The sequence below is a fragment of the Dendrobium catenatum genome, unplaced genomic scaffold (assembly GCF_001605985.2).
Source record: "Dendrobium catenatum unplaced genomic scaffold, ASM160598v2 fragScaff_scaffold_853, whole genome shotgun sequence".
NCBI classification, from domain to species: Eukaryota; Viridiplantae; Streptophyta; class Magnoliopsida; order Asparagales; family Orchidaceae; genus Dendrobium; species Dendrobium catenatum.
The window spans coordinates 10268876-10284052 of record NW_021319315.1 but is presented as its reverse complement, the minus strand read 5'-3'; positions in this window follow the sequence as shown (position 1 = coordinate 10284052).

Below are 15177 nucleotides of genomic sequence, written 5' to 3'. Positions count from 1 at the left end.
AGGATGCTAGTTCTCTACCATTATAAGTTCAAATATGTACTTAGACTTAAAGTAATTATCCCAAGGCTAACCAAGAGGGGAGGTGTTAATTAGTAATTTAAAATTTTATTGGTAGATTAGAAAAACCATTTTTATATTTTTATAAGAAAAATGAAAATTTATCAAAATAAAAATTTCAACCACAAATTATCTTGCAGAAAATAAAAACACATTAAAAAGTAAAGACAGAAGAAAAAACAAAAATTTATAGTGATTCGGTCCAACAAGACCTATGTCTACTCCCTGAAGACTCCCTCTTTAGGCATTGCATTATACCAAAGTGACTCTTCTTTTGCACCCATAGTAAGGCAGAGAAGCCCTTACACTTTACCTCTCTTCCACCAATCCCTAATGTGATAGAGTACTATTATACTTTTTAACCCTCCTGGCGACGACAAAGAGCTGGCATCCTTTCACATCCTCCTAGTGTCGGCAGAGAACCGTCATCCTTTCACACCCTCCTAATGTTGATAGAAAACTAACATCTTTTCACACCCTCCTGGAGATGGCATAGAACCGACATCCTTTCACACCCTCTAGGTGTTGATAGAGTTCCATTATCCTTTCACACCCTCCTTGTCTCAAGATTGGGTAGATTAGGATTGAGTCAGTCTGTAATTTTATTTTTCCCTTCTTGAGTCAATTGTAATCTTTGGTGTGATTGATGCAAAGTAACCCTACACACATACACTTGAGAGACGTAGAAGTTTTGTTTTTACTCAAATCAGCCAGGATGATATTTACATCGTCCTGGATGATCGTGCTTAAAACAGAAAATCTAATCAGGGGTTCTTAATTAAGGCAACCGTCATTAGCCAATTGGCCGGGACGATACTTGTATCGTCCCAGACAATAGGCTAAAAATAGAAAGAAATTACCGCCATAAATAATTAAGGTATTCTGTATATTTGGCAATCGGCCAGGACGATCTTGGATCGGCCTGGACGATATTCACAATTATGCCTTAATTGATCAGACAATCAAGAAAGTAATTAAGGATGATTGATATGATCACATCGTCCTAGACGATCGCAGGATCGTCAAGGACGATCTATTCTAAAATCCTTAATTGCTCCTGGACGATAAATACAGGCCAGTACAAATTCAGGGTGATGTGCTGGACGATCTGGATCGGACAACCTGATTTCAGGGCGATGCTCTGGTCGATTTTCCTCTGATTTGAACTGATTGGCCGGGACAATTGTGAGATCTTCCTGGACGATCAAGCTAATTTTTCAATCATTTAGTTTGTATTTAGGGCAATGCTCTGGCCGATCTCATGGGATTTGTACTGATCGGCCAGGACGATTGTCATATCATCCTGAACAACATAGTCGGCAACTTACAATTAATTATCTCCTTTGAAGCTCTTCTATTTAAGAGCTCTTATTCAATGTTTTTGAACATCCTTGGCTACTGTCTTGACCTGAGAAAACCTAAAGGAGAGAGAGAGGGAGAGAGAGAGAGAGAGAGAGGATCTTGTGAAGGGGAGCTTGTGAGGGGATTTACAAGGGTTGCTCCAAGCATTGTTCCACTTCTTCTTCCCTAGAGTCTCTTGTCCTCAAAAGGGTTGGGAGAGGTAAGTTCCAGCAAGCGATCAAGGTTCTTTGCCTGCTTCAGGAGGAAGGTTCTCTGCCTTATCGGGTGTGGAAAAAAGAGGTGTTTGTAAAGGCTTCTCCGCCTAGCTATGGGGCTAAAGGAGAGTCACGATTGTAGTGCAATACTCGGAGGGCGCCTCTGGGGAGTGGACATAGGTCGAGTTGACCGAACCACTATAAACCCTTGTGTTCTTGTTTTTTACTACTTCGGCATTTATTTTCTTCCGCACTTAATTTTGTGGTGATTTGGTTTTCATTTCTGCTTTGCTTAAAAAAAAAATTTAAATGCCAATTCACCCTCCTCTTGGTTAGCATTGGGCCAGTTCTATAGGGCTTAACATCACTAACAAACTTTCAAGTGGTATCAGAGCGGGATTCATAAAAATTAAGTTTGAAAACTTTTTGAATTTTGATCATGGCTAACTTTGGGCATCGTAATACACCGGAAGGGTATTCTATTACCCAACCACCTTTGTTTGATAATATCCCATTTGATTTTTGAAAAACTCGCATGTCTACGTTTTTACAATCTACTGATTATCGCATGTGGATGCTTGTTACAGATGGTTACACACCTCTAACTGGTAAACTTAACGGCATTACTATTCCACTTCCTTTTACTGAATTGACTCTAGATGATAGGGATTTGGCTAAATTGAATGCAAAATGTCTTGATTATTTTTTTTATGCTTTAAAATTAGAAGACTGCATGCGTGTTTCCACTTGCAAAACTGGTAAAGAAAATTGGGATAAATTGTGTATCACTTATGAAGGCACTAATGAAGTTAGACAATCCCATTTGAACATTCTCTTGCATGACTACGAACATTTTCGAGTGAAACCTCATGAATCAATTTCTGAAATGTATATGAGATTTACTCAGATTATTACTTCTTTGCATGCCTTAGGAAGAGAGCTTTCGAACTTTGAAAAAGTAAACAAGATTTTACGATGTTTGCCTTTCTCTTTTGATGCTAAAATCACTGCTATAACTGAATCTAAGGATTTGAACACATATTTGATTGACAACTTACTTGACTCACTCATTGCCTACGAGCAAGGGGTGAATCAAAGAAATCTTGATGTAGGTGAGAAAAAGAAAGAGAAAATGGTGGCACTGAAGGCACACAAATCTGACTTCGATTCTTCCGGATCTGAGAGCGATGAAGTTGCTTTCATCTCAAGGCAACTCAAAAACTTTATAAGGAAGAAGCAAAAGCATTATTGGAGAAAAGATAAGGATAATAAATATTCTAAGGGATCTTCTGATGTTGTTTGTTATGAATGCAAGAAGCTTGAACATGTGAAAGCCGATTGTCCTACACTTGAAGATCACTCAAGCAAAGGAAATGGTGAGGAGAAACCCAAGTTCAGGAAGGACAAGAAGAGACTCCAAAAGGCATTTTGGGTAGATTCTACATCGGAGTCATCGGAGACGGAACCAGAAGATGAGACAATAAAGTTGTGCTTGATGGTAGACGATCATCTTGATCAAGAAGAGGTATGTGAACTTTCCTACGATCAACTTTTTAAAGTTTCTGAAAAAATTCATGCATCATATAGGAAACTCAAGAAAACACATGCAAGCTTAAAATTGGAATTTTTGGAGTTACAAAAAGAGCACGCAATTATGACTAAAGATCATTCTACAATTGATACAAATCATATGGCTATACTTGATGAATTTGATGAGTTAAACAAAAAATATTGTGAATTAATTGAAGAGCATGAGTCACTAAAAGTCATACACACCTCACTTGATTCTAATTTTAAGAAGTCTAAAGAGATGAAGAAAAACTTGATGATTGAGAATGAAGTCTTAAAAAGCACAAATTTGAAGATTCAAAATGAATTAGATGCATGTAAGAAAACTAGGATGACACCTACTTTTGATCAAAAATCAAAACCTAGGAAGAGGCATTATAACTCAAACTATTTAAGAAACCCTTTTCCTGGAATTAGATGTTTTTCAGTTGGTATGCTAGGACCCATCTCACACACTTGCACTGTTCACCATAGTACATATTGGGTGTGGAGTCCCAAGGTGCATGATTCATAGCATACCACATATGCATTGTATTCTACTCTTCATAAGAAGGAACCTAAACCTACTAGGGGTTCCTAAATCTAACATTTAATAATTTTGTAGGTGGGCTCTCACAAAAGACCTCGTGAGAGTATGTGGTACTTGGACAGCGGTTGTTCTCGACATATGACTGGTGATGTCAATCAATTTGTTTCACTGGAGTCTAGGACTGGAGGCAAGTTTACTCTTGGAGACAACACCACCAAGAAGGTGGTAGGCGTAGGTATAATTGGTAATTCCAAGAACCTTATGATTGAAAATGTTTTGCTTGTAGATGGATTGAAGCACAACCTGCTCAGCATCAGTCAACTCTTTTACAAAGGCTTCATCGTGCAATTCTTTGTAATTCATGCATTGTAAGTTTAAGTAACAATACTATTTTACAGGAAAAGAGGATCAACAACGTCTACATGCTTTATTTAAATAACATTGAATGTGCTGCTTTATTTTGCTTAAAAACGGTGGTAGATGATTCATGGTTGTGGCACCGGAGACTATGTCATGCAAGTATGAAAACCCTTAGGAAAGTGACCCAAAAAGACCTAGTTAGAGGTCTCCCCAAACTCACGTTTTCAAAAGACCACTTTTGTGATGCCTGTCAACTAGGAAAACAAGTCCACTCCACCTTTCACCCCATTAAGGATATTAGCACCTCTAGACCTTTAGAAGTCCTTCACATGGATTTGTTTGGACCCATTAGCATTGCCAGCTTAGGAAGGAAAATCTATGGATTTGTGATTGTTGATGACTACTCAAAGTTCACTTGGACTAGATTTCTTACACATAAAATGAGTCTTTTGATGAGTTTAAAATATTTTCTACTTGGATTCAGAAAAAGCTTGGTTGTGAGATCTTGACCATCCATAATAATCATGGGGGAGAGTTTGAGAATGAAAGATTTGGAGATTTTTGTAAGGACAAGGGGATTAGCCACAATTTCTCAGCTCCTAGGACCCCTCAGTAGAACGGGATAGCTGAAAGGAAGAACTGGACCTTGGTGGAAGCCGCTAGAGCCATGCTTGTTGAATATTCACTTTCAAAATACTTTTGGGCTGAAGCGATTAACACAGCTTGTTATGTGTTGAATAGGATGAACGTTAGAGCCAAATTAGAAAAGACACCCTATGAGATCCTTAAGGGTAAAACACCCAATCTTTTTCACCTTCATGTGTTTGGTTGTAAGGTTTTCATTCACAATAATGGGAAGTCTCATTTGGAAAAATTTGATCCTAAATCTGATGAAGGAGTGTTCTTGGGATATTTTAGTGTTGAGAAGTCTATTAGGGTGTTTAACAAAAGAACATTAGTGGTGGAAGAGACTACCCATGTAGTATTTGATGAGTCTGATCCTAAAAAGCATGGAGTTGAGGATGATGATGATATTGGAGAGATTACTAGTGGAGTAAAAAATTTAGAGAAGGGAGTAGGTCACCAAAACATAGAAGGAGTAGGAGATGTCACCCAAGGAGTAGAAAATTTAGATCTGGAGGAAAGGGTTGGACCTTTTCAGACCTTACCTAGAGATTAGAGATACTCTACAAGTCACCCCAAGGATTTAATCTTAGGAGACCCTTCTAATGGAGTTAAGACTAATCATGGACTTAGAAAGGAGGTGAACCACTCTGCCTTTATCTCTATGACTGAACCCACCAACATAAACCAAGCCCTTACTAATGAGTTTTGGATTGTAGCCATGTAGGAGGAGTTGAACCAATTTGTTAGGAATGAAGTTTGGGAGCTTGTAGAAAGACCTAAGGGACAAAGTGTAGTTGGGACAAAGTGGGTCTTTAAGAACAAGGTGAATGATTCAGGAGTGGTGGTTAGGAATAAAGCAAGATTGATGGCTAAGGGGTATAACCAAATAAAAGGGATAGATTTTGAGGAGACATTTGCCCCTGTAGCTAGATTGGAAGCCATTAGAGTGCTATTAGCCTTTGTGTGTTATAAATAATTTAAGCTTTATCAAGTAGATGTCAAGAGTGCCTTTTTTAATGGGAAAATAAATGAGGATGTGTTTGTAGAACAACCCCAAGGTTTTGAGAGTTCTCAATTTTCAAATCATGTTTTTAAATTAAAAAAGGCTTTGTATGGTTTAAAGCAGACACCAAGAGCATGTTATGAGAAGCTTAGCACATTTTTACTAGAAAGGGAGTTTGTTAAGGGGAGCATAGACACCACCATTTTTCTTAGAAAAATTAGAGATGATTTGCTCATGTTCATATTTATGTAGATGATATACTCTTTGGATCTCCTAATAAAAAATTTTGTGATGAGTTCTCTAAGACAATGAGTAGAGAGATTGAGATGAGTATGATGGGAGAGTTGTCCTATTTTTTGGGGTTTAGCATAAAACAATTGGATGATGGAACCTTTCTTAATCAAACAAAATACATAAATGATATTTTGAAGAAGTATGAGATGGACAAATCTAAGCCAATTAATACTCCCATGACTTCTAGTGTTCCATTGGATAAGGACCCAAGTGGTAAGTCTATTGATCAGAAGAAGCACAGAGGCATGATTGGATCTTTACTTTACTTGATTTCGACCCGACCCGACATAATGTTTAATGTTTGCCTTTGTGCTAGATTTCAAGCCGACTCTATGGAATCCCACCTGATTGCTATTAAGAGAATTTTTAGATATCTTTTGCGGACCCAAAGCATAGGGATTTGGTATCCTATACATAGCACTTCTTTTGAGATTATTGGATTTTCTGACTCTGATTTTACAGGATGCAAGGTGGATAGAAAAAGTACTTCAGGAAATTATCAATTCATAAGACAATCTTTAGTCTCATGGTCTAGTCGGAAGCAAAATTATGTTGCACTTTCCACTGCTGAAGCTGAGTACATTACTCTTGGAAGTTGTGTGGCCCAAGTCCTTTGGTTGAAACAACAGGTATTGGATTTAGGATTACTTGTAGGCACCATCTCAATCTTTTGTGACAACACTAGTGACATATGCATCTCTAAGAATCATATCCAACATTCAAGGACTAAGCACATTAACATTAGGCATCACTTCATTAGAGACCATGTGACTAAGGGAGACATTGAGCTACACTATGTGACAACTGAAAATCAACTGGCTGACATCTTTACTAAACCACTGGCCTTCGACACTTTAAGCTCTTTAAGGACCAGATTAGGTGTGATTGACATAACTGCATAAACTTGATCTTCTATTTGCTTTATTTGATTTTTTTCTTTTAATTGTTTTTCCTTTTTGCTCTTTATTTTCTTTTCTTTTTTTGATTTGGCTTGCTTTCTTTTTTGTTGGTTTTCTTATTTTTTTAGCTTTCAAAAATCATTGCTAATGTGATATCGTATGCCTTGTCCTTGCTTTTGATAATTTGTATTCAATATTTTACATCTCTTAATCTATTAGATGGTAAGAATATTTTGTTGATTGTGTCTCCTTCTCTAGCCTATTTTAGTGGTATAGTTTTCTTTTCTAATCAAAAATCTATTTCAAATTAAAGATTTTGTATGAAATTTAGATCCTTTCTAAATTTGCTTAAGCAAATCTATCTTGTATTTATAATGCTTAAATTCTTTTTGTCACATCAAGATTCCTCGTTACTCTTGTCATTGGTTAATTAATTCTGTTTTGTGGATAATTATTCTCTATGTTAGAGAGAGAGCCCCTATTCTCTAATATCTAGAAGATATACTCACAACTAAGAATCCTTTTTAAGAGTTGTAAAAGAGAATGAAGCTTGAAAAAAAAAATTGGCCAATGATGCCAACAAAAGATGCGCAATGACGCCAAATTGAAAAATTATATATAAAAAAGCAAAAGATGTGCACAAGCACCAATCAATTGACAAGAGGCATAAAATGAACCCACTAAAAACCAAGCTCCTCTCTCTTTTCAAATCTTTTAAAAACTTAGAAGTTTTCATGTATCAAAGGCTTGATTTCGATTGTGACAAATTTACTTTGGTTTATTATTCTATAAGATATTTTTTCTTAAACCAATTGATGAATGGATTCTTTTTCCTCATATCCAATTAATTTTTTGAGTTAGGTCATTGATTTCAAAAGATGATTCTACCCTAAGAGAAAGTCTAAGCTAAGGGTAATCATGATCGGATATTCTACCGTTCTTTGGACTATTGAAGTTATTAACTCATTAACTCACAAGTTTTTAAAATCAATCACATGCAATACTACATCATCTTCATGCCTTGGTAAAAAAAAAGGGTGTCTTGTGGTTTGCTTTTGTTCTTGATTCCCTCCTTTTTGAGATGTCAAAAGGGGAAGTATTTTTAGGATGTTTTTTGCACTTTCGATTCCGTGTGTTACACTACTATTGTTTAAATTTTTGTCGTAGTATTTTGCCATCATCAAAAAGGGGGAGATTATTGCAAATTCAGGTCTATGAACTATGTTTTGATGATTAACAGACACTCTTACTTGTCTTGGACTATCTTTTACTACTGACTTTTCAGGAATCAAATATCGGACGAAAAAATGGAGCCAGCTCAAGATGGGGTAGATTAGTGTTGAGTTAGTATGTAATTTTATTTTTCCCTTCTTGAGTCAATTGTAATCTTTGGTGTGAGTGATGCAAAGTAACCTTACACACACACACTTGAGAGACGTAGAATTTTTGTTTTTACTCAAATCGGCCAGGATGATATTTACATCGTCCTGGACGATCATGCTTAAAACATAAAATCTAATCAGGAGTTCTTAATTAAGTCAGCCGTCATTAGCCAATCGGCCGGGATGATACTTATATCGGCCTGGACGATAGGCTCAAAATAGAAATAAATTTCAGCCATAAACAATTAAGGTATTCTGTATATTTGGCAATCGGCCAGGACGATCTTGGATCGGCCTGGACGATATTCATAATTATGCCTTAATTGGTCAGACAATTAAGGATGATTGATACGATCACATCGTCCTGGACGATCACAGGATCATCCAGGATGATCTATTCTAAATCCTTAATTGCTCCTGGATGATAAATATCGGCCAGTACAAATTCAGGGCGATGTGCTGGACGATCTGGATCGGACACCCTGAATTCAGGGCAATGCTCTGGATGATTTTCCTCTGATTTGAACTGATCGGCCGGGACGATCATGAGCTCGTCCTGGACAATCAAGCCAATTTTTTAATCATTCAGTTTACATTCAGGGTGATGCTCTGGCCGATCTCATGGGATTTGTACTAATCGGCCAGGACGATTATCATATCATCTTAGACGATATAGTCGGCAACTTGCAATTAATGAGCTCCTTTGAAGCTTTTCTATTTAAGAGTTCTTGTTCAACATTTTTGAACATCCTTGGCTGCTGTCTTGACCTGAGAAAACCTAAAGGAGAGAGAGAGAGGGAGAGAGAGAGAGGATCTTGTGAGGGGGAGCTTGTGGGGGCTAAAGGAGAGTCACGATTGTAGTGCAATACTCGAAGGGCGCCTCTGGGGGTGGACGTAGGTCGAGTTGACCGAACCACTATAAACCCTTGTGTTCTTGTTTTTTACTGCTTTGGTTTTCATTCGTGCTTTGCTTAAAGAAATTTTTTAAATACCAATTCACCCCCCCTCTTGGTTAGCCTTGGGCCAGTTCTATAGTGCTTAACATCCCTAACGAACTTTCAAAAACTACTCAAACAAAAATATACAAACACAATAATCATACATCACATAATAATCAACAATAAAAATCATCACACAATAATCAGTAACATAAAAAAATATTATGACTCTCCCTTTTGATAACAATAAAAAGTGAAAAAATCTTGAAATGAAAAGTTTCTAAGGATAAATCAAAAGAGTTGATGAAAAAGAAGATTTTAAACTAATTGTATATACAACATTAACTTCCTAATGCTAAAAAGAAAAATTCAAAGTTCAAATTAAATAACAACTAAGATAAGAAAAGTCAACCAGGTTCATAGTTCATTCTAGATAAATTAAATAAAAATGATTATTGCAAAATTGATAAAATAAATATTAATGAATGTCTAATTCTATAATGAATATGATTATCAATTATATGGTTTGGATTAGAGATAGAATGATAAGGGAAAGAATAATATTAATTTTTTAATTGGTGATATTGCACATCCTTACAAATGTTTGTGGCACACTTTGTGCATCTTTTCTATTTGAGTTAATTTTGTGCATCTTTCACTTTGCAAACCATTATGCATATTTTCTATTTTTGCAAGCTTTATACATTCCTTTTTTTTACTTTTTTTGATCTTTCCAATAGCAATAATCTTAATTGAAATTTACTTAATAACAAAAATAAACATATTGAAAAAGAAAATAAAAAAATAAGACATCTATTTTGCAATAATTATATCAAAATAATATTGTCTATATGAACATGAAATTAATCTCCTTATCTTCATCTAGTCATAATTTAAATTTAAGTATCGAAAGATTAAATTTTGCAAGGGATTTAATTTGTAGAGCAAACTAATTGAAAATCTCATTGTAAAAATCAACAACAAAGATTTTTCTCTAAAAACTTAAATATTTCAAGAAGAGAAATTCAATGCAAGTCAACAAAACATTTTATCATTTCATTGATTATCAAACACATACAAACACCTTTTTCATTTAAGATCACTTCATACCATAAAAGCAAGAACAACACATGAATACACTAACATATGAAAACACTGAAATCAAAGGAAATAGATATCAACAAAATACATAACTACTCATAAGCAACAACAACACACAAGTACATCTAGTATTTAGAGGGGGCTTAATCTGGAGGAGCTGGTTGGTTGAACATTGAAAAGTAACTACTGATCGTATCTACATTCATATTCACCGAGTCAAATTGATGTCGGATCCAACCTATGTCTTTATTATATTAGCATCCTGTCGATTTAGGTGATTCTCCTTTTGATCAAAGCATTGATCAAAATGAGTATCCATTCTATCAAAGTGCTGGACCATTTTTTGGTAGAAATTCTAGTCAGGTCCAGGTGCAAGTGCAGGTGCTGGATCATGAGCTCCCCCTTCTTCCTCGGAATCATCTCCCTCAGAGCTTTGACCTAGCCTAAAAAGTGCTTGAAAAGAGGCATCAACAAGGTAAATAGGGAGTTCAATGGGAGGATCAGGATGTATAAGATTGTACTTTTTTTCTAAGATATAGGCAACTAGATGTTCTAAAGCCATATTTTTCTTTATCTTATTATGAGGAAGTCCAATATCAAAAAGGTTGTAAATTTAATCTATGATAAGTTGGGCTTCATCATAAGGTTCTTCAGTCATTTTCCAATAAGTGAATGTGGACAAAGGAGGAGTTTTATTTATGCGAGTACCAGCTTTTGGAATAATTGAGGTTCTTAACAATATGCAGGATAATCCAGGCAATTTGATTGAGAGTGTAAACATGAGATAAATGACTCACTTGGGCTACACCTCTAAGAGTTTGATTTATTTCGGACCAATCAAAGTTGGCTTTAGAGGTTAGGGTGTGTGCTATTATTCCTTGGGTTCTTAAATGGAGGAAGTTACCTAGATCTTCCTTCGTGATTTCTACTCGTGGCTTGAGAATATAGGAGGTAATCCTAATGTGGTCTTGATTTACTTTCATGTTAGCCAGAAAAATTTGGAATGTCTCTTTAAGGTAGGCATAGATGAGAGACATGATAAATGAAAATTAGATTGAAGCGAATAGGGGCATGATAGAGAATGGATATCATTCTGAATGAGTGAGGAAGGGGTACTTATTACAACAGAATACCTAAAGAAAGCATCCTCATTCTCTTTGGATAAAAAATTATCATCCTTACCAGATATAGAGGAAGATCCCTTAGAGTTGTGGGGTCATTTGTTACCACTTGTCATTCCTAAGATGTGGGCTCTAGAAGGTTTATAATGGATGAGAAAGTGATGAAAAATGTATCCAAAGACTTTTCTATTTAAAGAAAAAAGATCTATTATATAGTACGAAATTTAGATCATACGTACGATTTTAAAATTGTATGGGACAAAAATAATTTCATACATATGAATGAATATGGCCAAAATTAAATGGCTTTTTGTAAAATGTCATTTTTGAGGCATCCTTTCATACATACTTTTTGACCATGCCATCATACAGACAAACATGTGTTCATTCGGGATGATCAAAATATTAAAAATTATTTAATGACAGTCAGGTTTGTCCCCAACAGAAACTAACAATAGGACCGTACAAACAAAATGTGATTTTGTACGTATGATATTTAATCAATAACTAAACTTAACTAAAAAATCATCCCCACTCTTACAGATGAAATAACCCATATCGTACAACATGATAACATCATCGTACAATATGAAATTCTAAGAAAAACTAAGTCTCGTTTGCTCAACTCAGAAACCAACCATGTACATGCTTTAAAATTCCTCCAAGTGTATATGTGCAAGGTTACTTAGCATCAGGAACCACTTCATTTATAATAGACTCAAGAATGGAAAAAGTATACAAACTAACTCAGACCTAATCTACCCAATCTTGAGCTGGTTCAAATTGCAGTCTGATCTTGTGGACCTGAAATGTTAGTAGGCACGACAATCATAGAGAAACATAAGTATTTCCTATCATCAAAATCGTAATCCTTGAAAATAGATTTGCAATAGTATGTGGATGCTAGTTAAGGATGGTTATATTGCACCTTTTTGTCTAAAAAATAGCATTAAAACTGAACTACATTTTACTGAATGAACTTTTGATGATAGAAATTTAGCACAATAATATTCTAAATGCTTGAACTATTTTTTCTGTGCACTAAAATTTGAAGATTAAATGCAAGTTTCTACTTGTTCTATTGGTAAAGAAATTTGGGACATGCTTTGCAATACTTATGAAAGAACAATTGAAGTTAAACAATCTAGGTTGAACATTTTATTTCATGACTACAAACTCTTTCACATGAAATCTAGTGAATCAATTTCTAAAGTATATATTAGGTTTACGCAAATTATTACATCCTTTCATGCCTTAAGAAGAGAACGTACAAACTACAAAAAATAAAAAAGATTCTGAGATGTTTACCTTCTTCCTTTGATGCAAAAATTACTGTCATTACTGAATCTAAGAATTTAAATATTTTTTCAATCGATAACTTACTTGGATCACTAATTGCTTACGAGCAGGGAGTGAACCAAAGGGTGCTTGATGCAGGTGATAATAAAAAGGAGAAAGTTGTGGCCCTGAAAGCTAATGATTCTGACTCTTACTCTTTTGGTTCTAATGATGATGTTGCTTTAATAACTAAATAATTCAAGAGCTTCTTGAGGAAGAACCAAAAGCATCATAAAAAAGAACAAATATAAATGCAGTATAAATTCTAAAGGTTCTTCTAAAGTTATATATTTTTAATGCAGGAAGCCATGGCATCTGAAGTCTGATTGCCCAACTCTTAAAACTCACCTAAATAAGGAGAAACCTAAGTTCAAGACGGACAAGAAAAGAATCTAAAAGGCTTTCTGGGCAGACTTGACATTTGACTCCTCTAAAACTGAAGCTGAAGAGGAGATAACAAACTTGTGCTTGATGGCAGATCATCTCGATCACTCTGATCAAAAGGAGGTATATGAGGTTACCTATGATAAACTATTTGAAGTATCTAAAAAAATTCATTCATCATATTGGAAGCTCAAGAAACTGCATGCTAGCCTTAAAATTGATTTTTTTAAATATGCAAAAAGAGCATAAAAGTTTAAGGAAAGACCATTCCACATTGGATATCAATCATATGGCCTTGCTAGATGAATTTGATAGCAAGAAACATTCTGAATTAATTGAGTAATATGATTCCTTGAAAATATCTCATGTTAATTTAGAAAATGAATTTAAAACATTTGATACTATGGCATGTGAATTAGATAGTAGCAAGCATGCATTAAAAGTAGAAAATTCTGTTCTTGAAAATAGAAATAAGTTTTTAGAAGCTAAATTAACTGCTATTTCAGAAAATAAAAATCTACCTAAACTTGAAGACTTTTTTAAACCATCACATCAACATGCATAGTTCAAACCTAGGAAGAGGCATAATAACTCAAATAGATTAATAACTCATTTTCCTGGTGTTAGGTATTTTACTTATGTCCTGCTAGGGCATATCTCCCACACTTACCTCATTTATTGTAGAACTCATTTAGTTTGGAGACCTAAACTTCAAAATTTATAGTATAGCCTATAGGCATATGATTCTTCTTTCTATAAGAAGATTCTAAAAAATGTTTGGGTTCCTAAATCTAACATCTGATAATTTTGTAGGTGTGATCTCATAAAAGGCATTGTTAGAGCATGTGATACCTGGACAGCGGATGTTCAAGGCATATGATCGGAGACTCAAATTAGTTCATTTCGCTGGAGGCCAGGATAAGAAGCAAGGTAACACTTGGAGATAACACCACTTGGAGATAACATGTAATTCAAAAAATTTCATCATTGAAAATATTTTGCTTACAGATAGACTGAAATACAATTTGCTTAGCATCAGCCAACTCTGTGATAAAGGCTTTAACATTAAATTTATGGTAAAAGTTGCATTATAAGGTTGAATAATAATATTATTTTATAGGGAAGAAGGATCAACAATATCTACATGCTTGATTTAAATAAAATTGAATGTGTTACTTCATTTAATTTAAAAATAATTACTGATGAATCTTTGTTGTGGTATTCGAATATGAAATCCTTAGGAAAAATCACGCAAAAAGACTTAGTGAGAGAAATTTTTAAACTACAATTTACTAAGGACCACCTTTGTGATGACTGTTAATTAGGGAAATAAGTCAAATCCTCCTTCCAATCAATCAATGATATTATAACCAGCAAACCCTTAGATGTCCTTCACATGGATATCTTTTGATCTGTTAGCACTTCAAGCCTAACAGGGAATGTCTATGGGTATATAATTACTGATAATTATTCAAGGTTTACTTGGGTTAGATTCCTATCACATGAGAGTGATTCGTTTGAGGAATTTTGATCTTTTTCAACTTGGATTTTGAAAAAACTTGGTTGTAAAATTTTAACCATTCATAGTGACTATGATGGAGAATTTGAGAATAAGATATTTGAAACTTACTGTAAGGAGCAAGGGATAGATCATAATTTTTTAACTCTTAAAACCCCTCAATAGAACGGGGAAGCTAAAAGAAAGAGCATGACCCTAATAGAAACCGCTAGAGTCATGTTAGCTAAATACTCACTTCCTAAATACTTTTGGGCAGAAGCGGTGAACATAGCCTGCTAAGTTTTGAATATGGTGAATGTTAGATTCAAACTAAATAAGACACCCTATGAAATTCTGAAGGGTAGGACACCCAACCTCTCTCACCTCCATGTCCTTGGATGCATACTGCTCATTCTAAATAATAGGAAGTCTTTACTAGAAACGTTTAACCCCAAGTTTGATGAAGGAGTATTTCTAGGTTACTCAAGTGTAAGAAAATCCTTTAAAGTCTTCAATAAAAG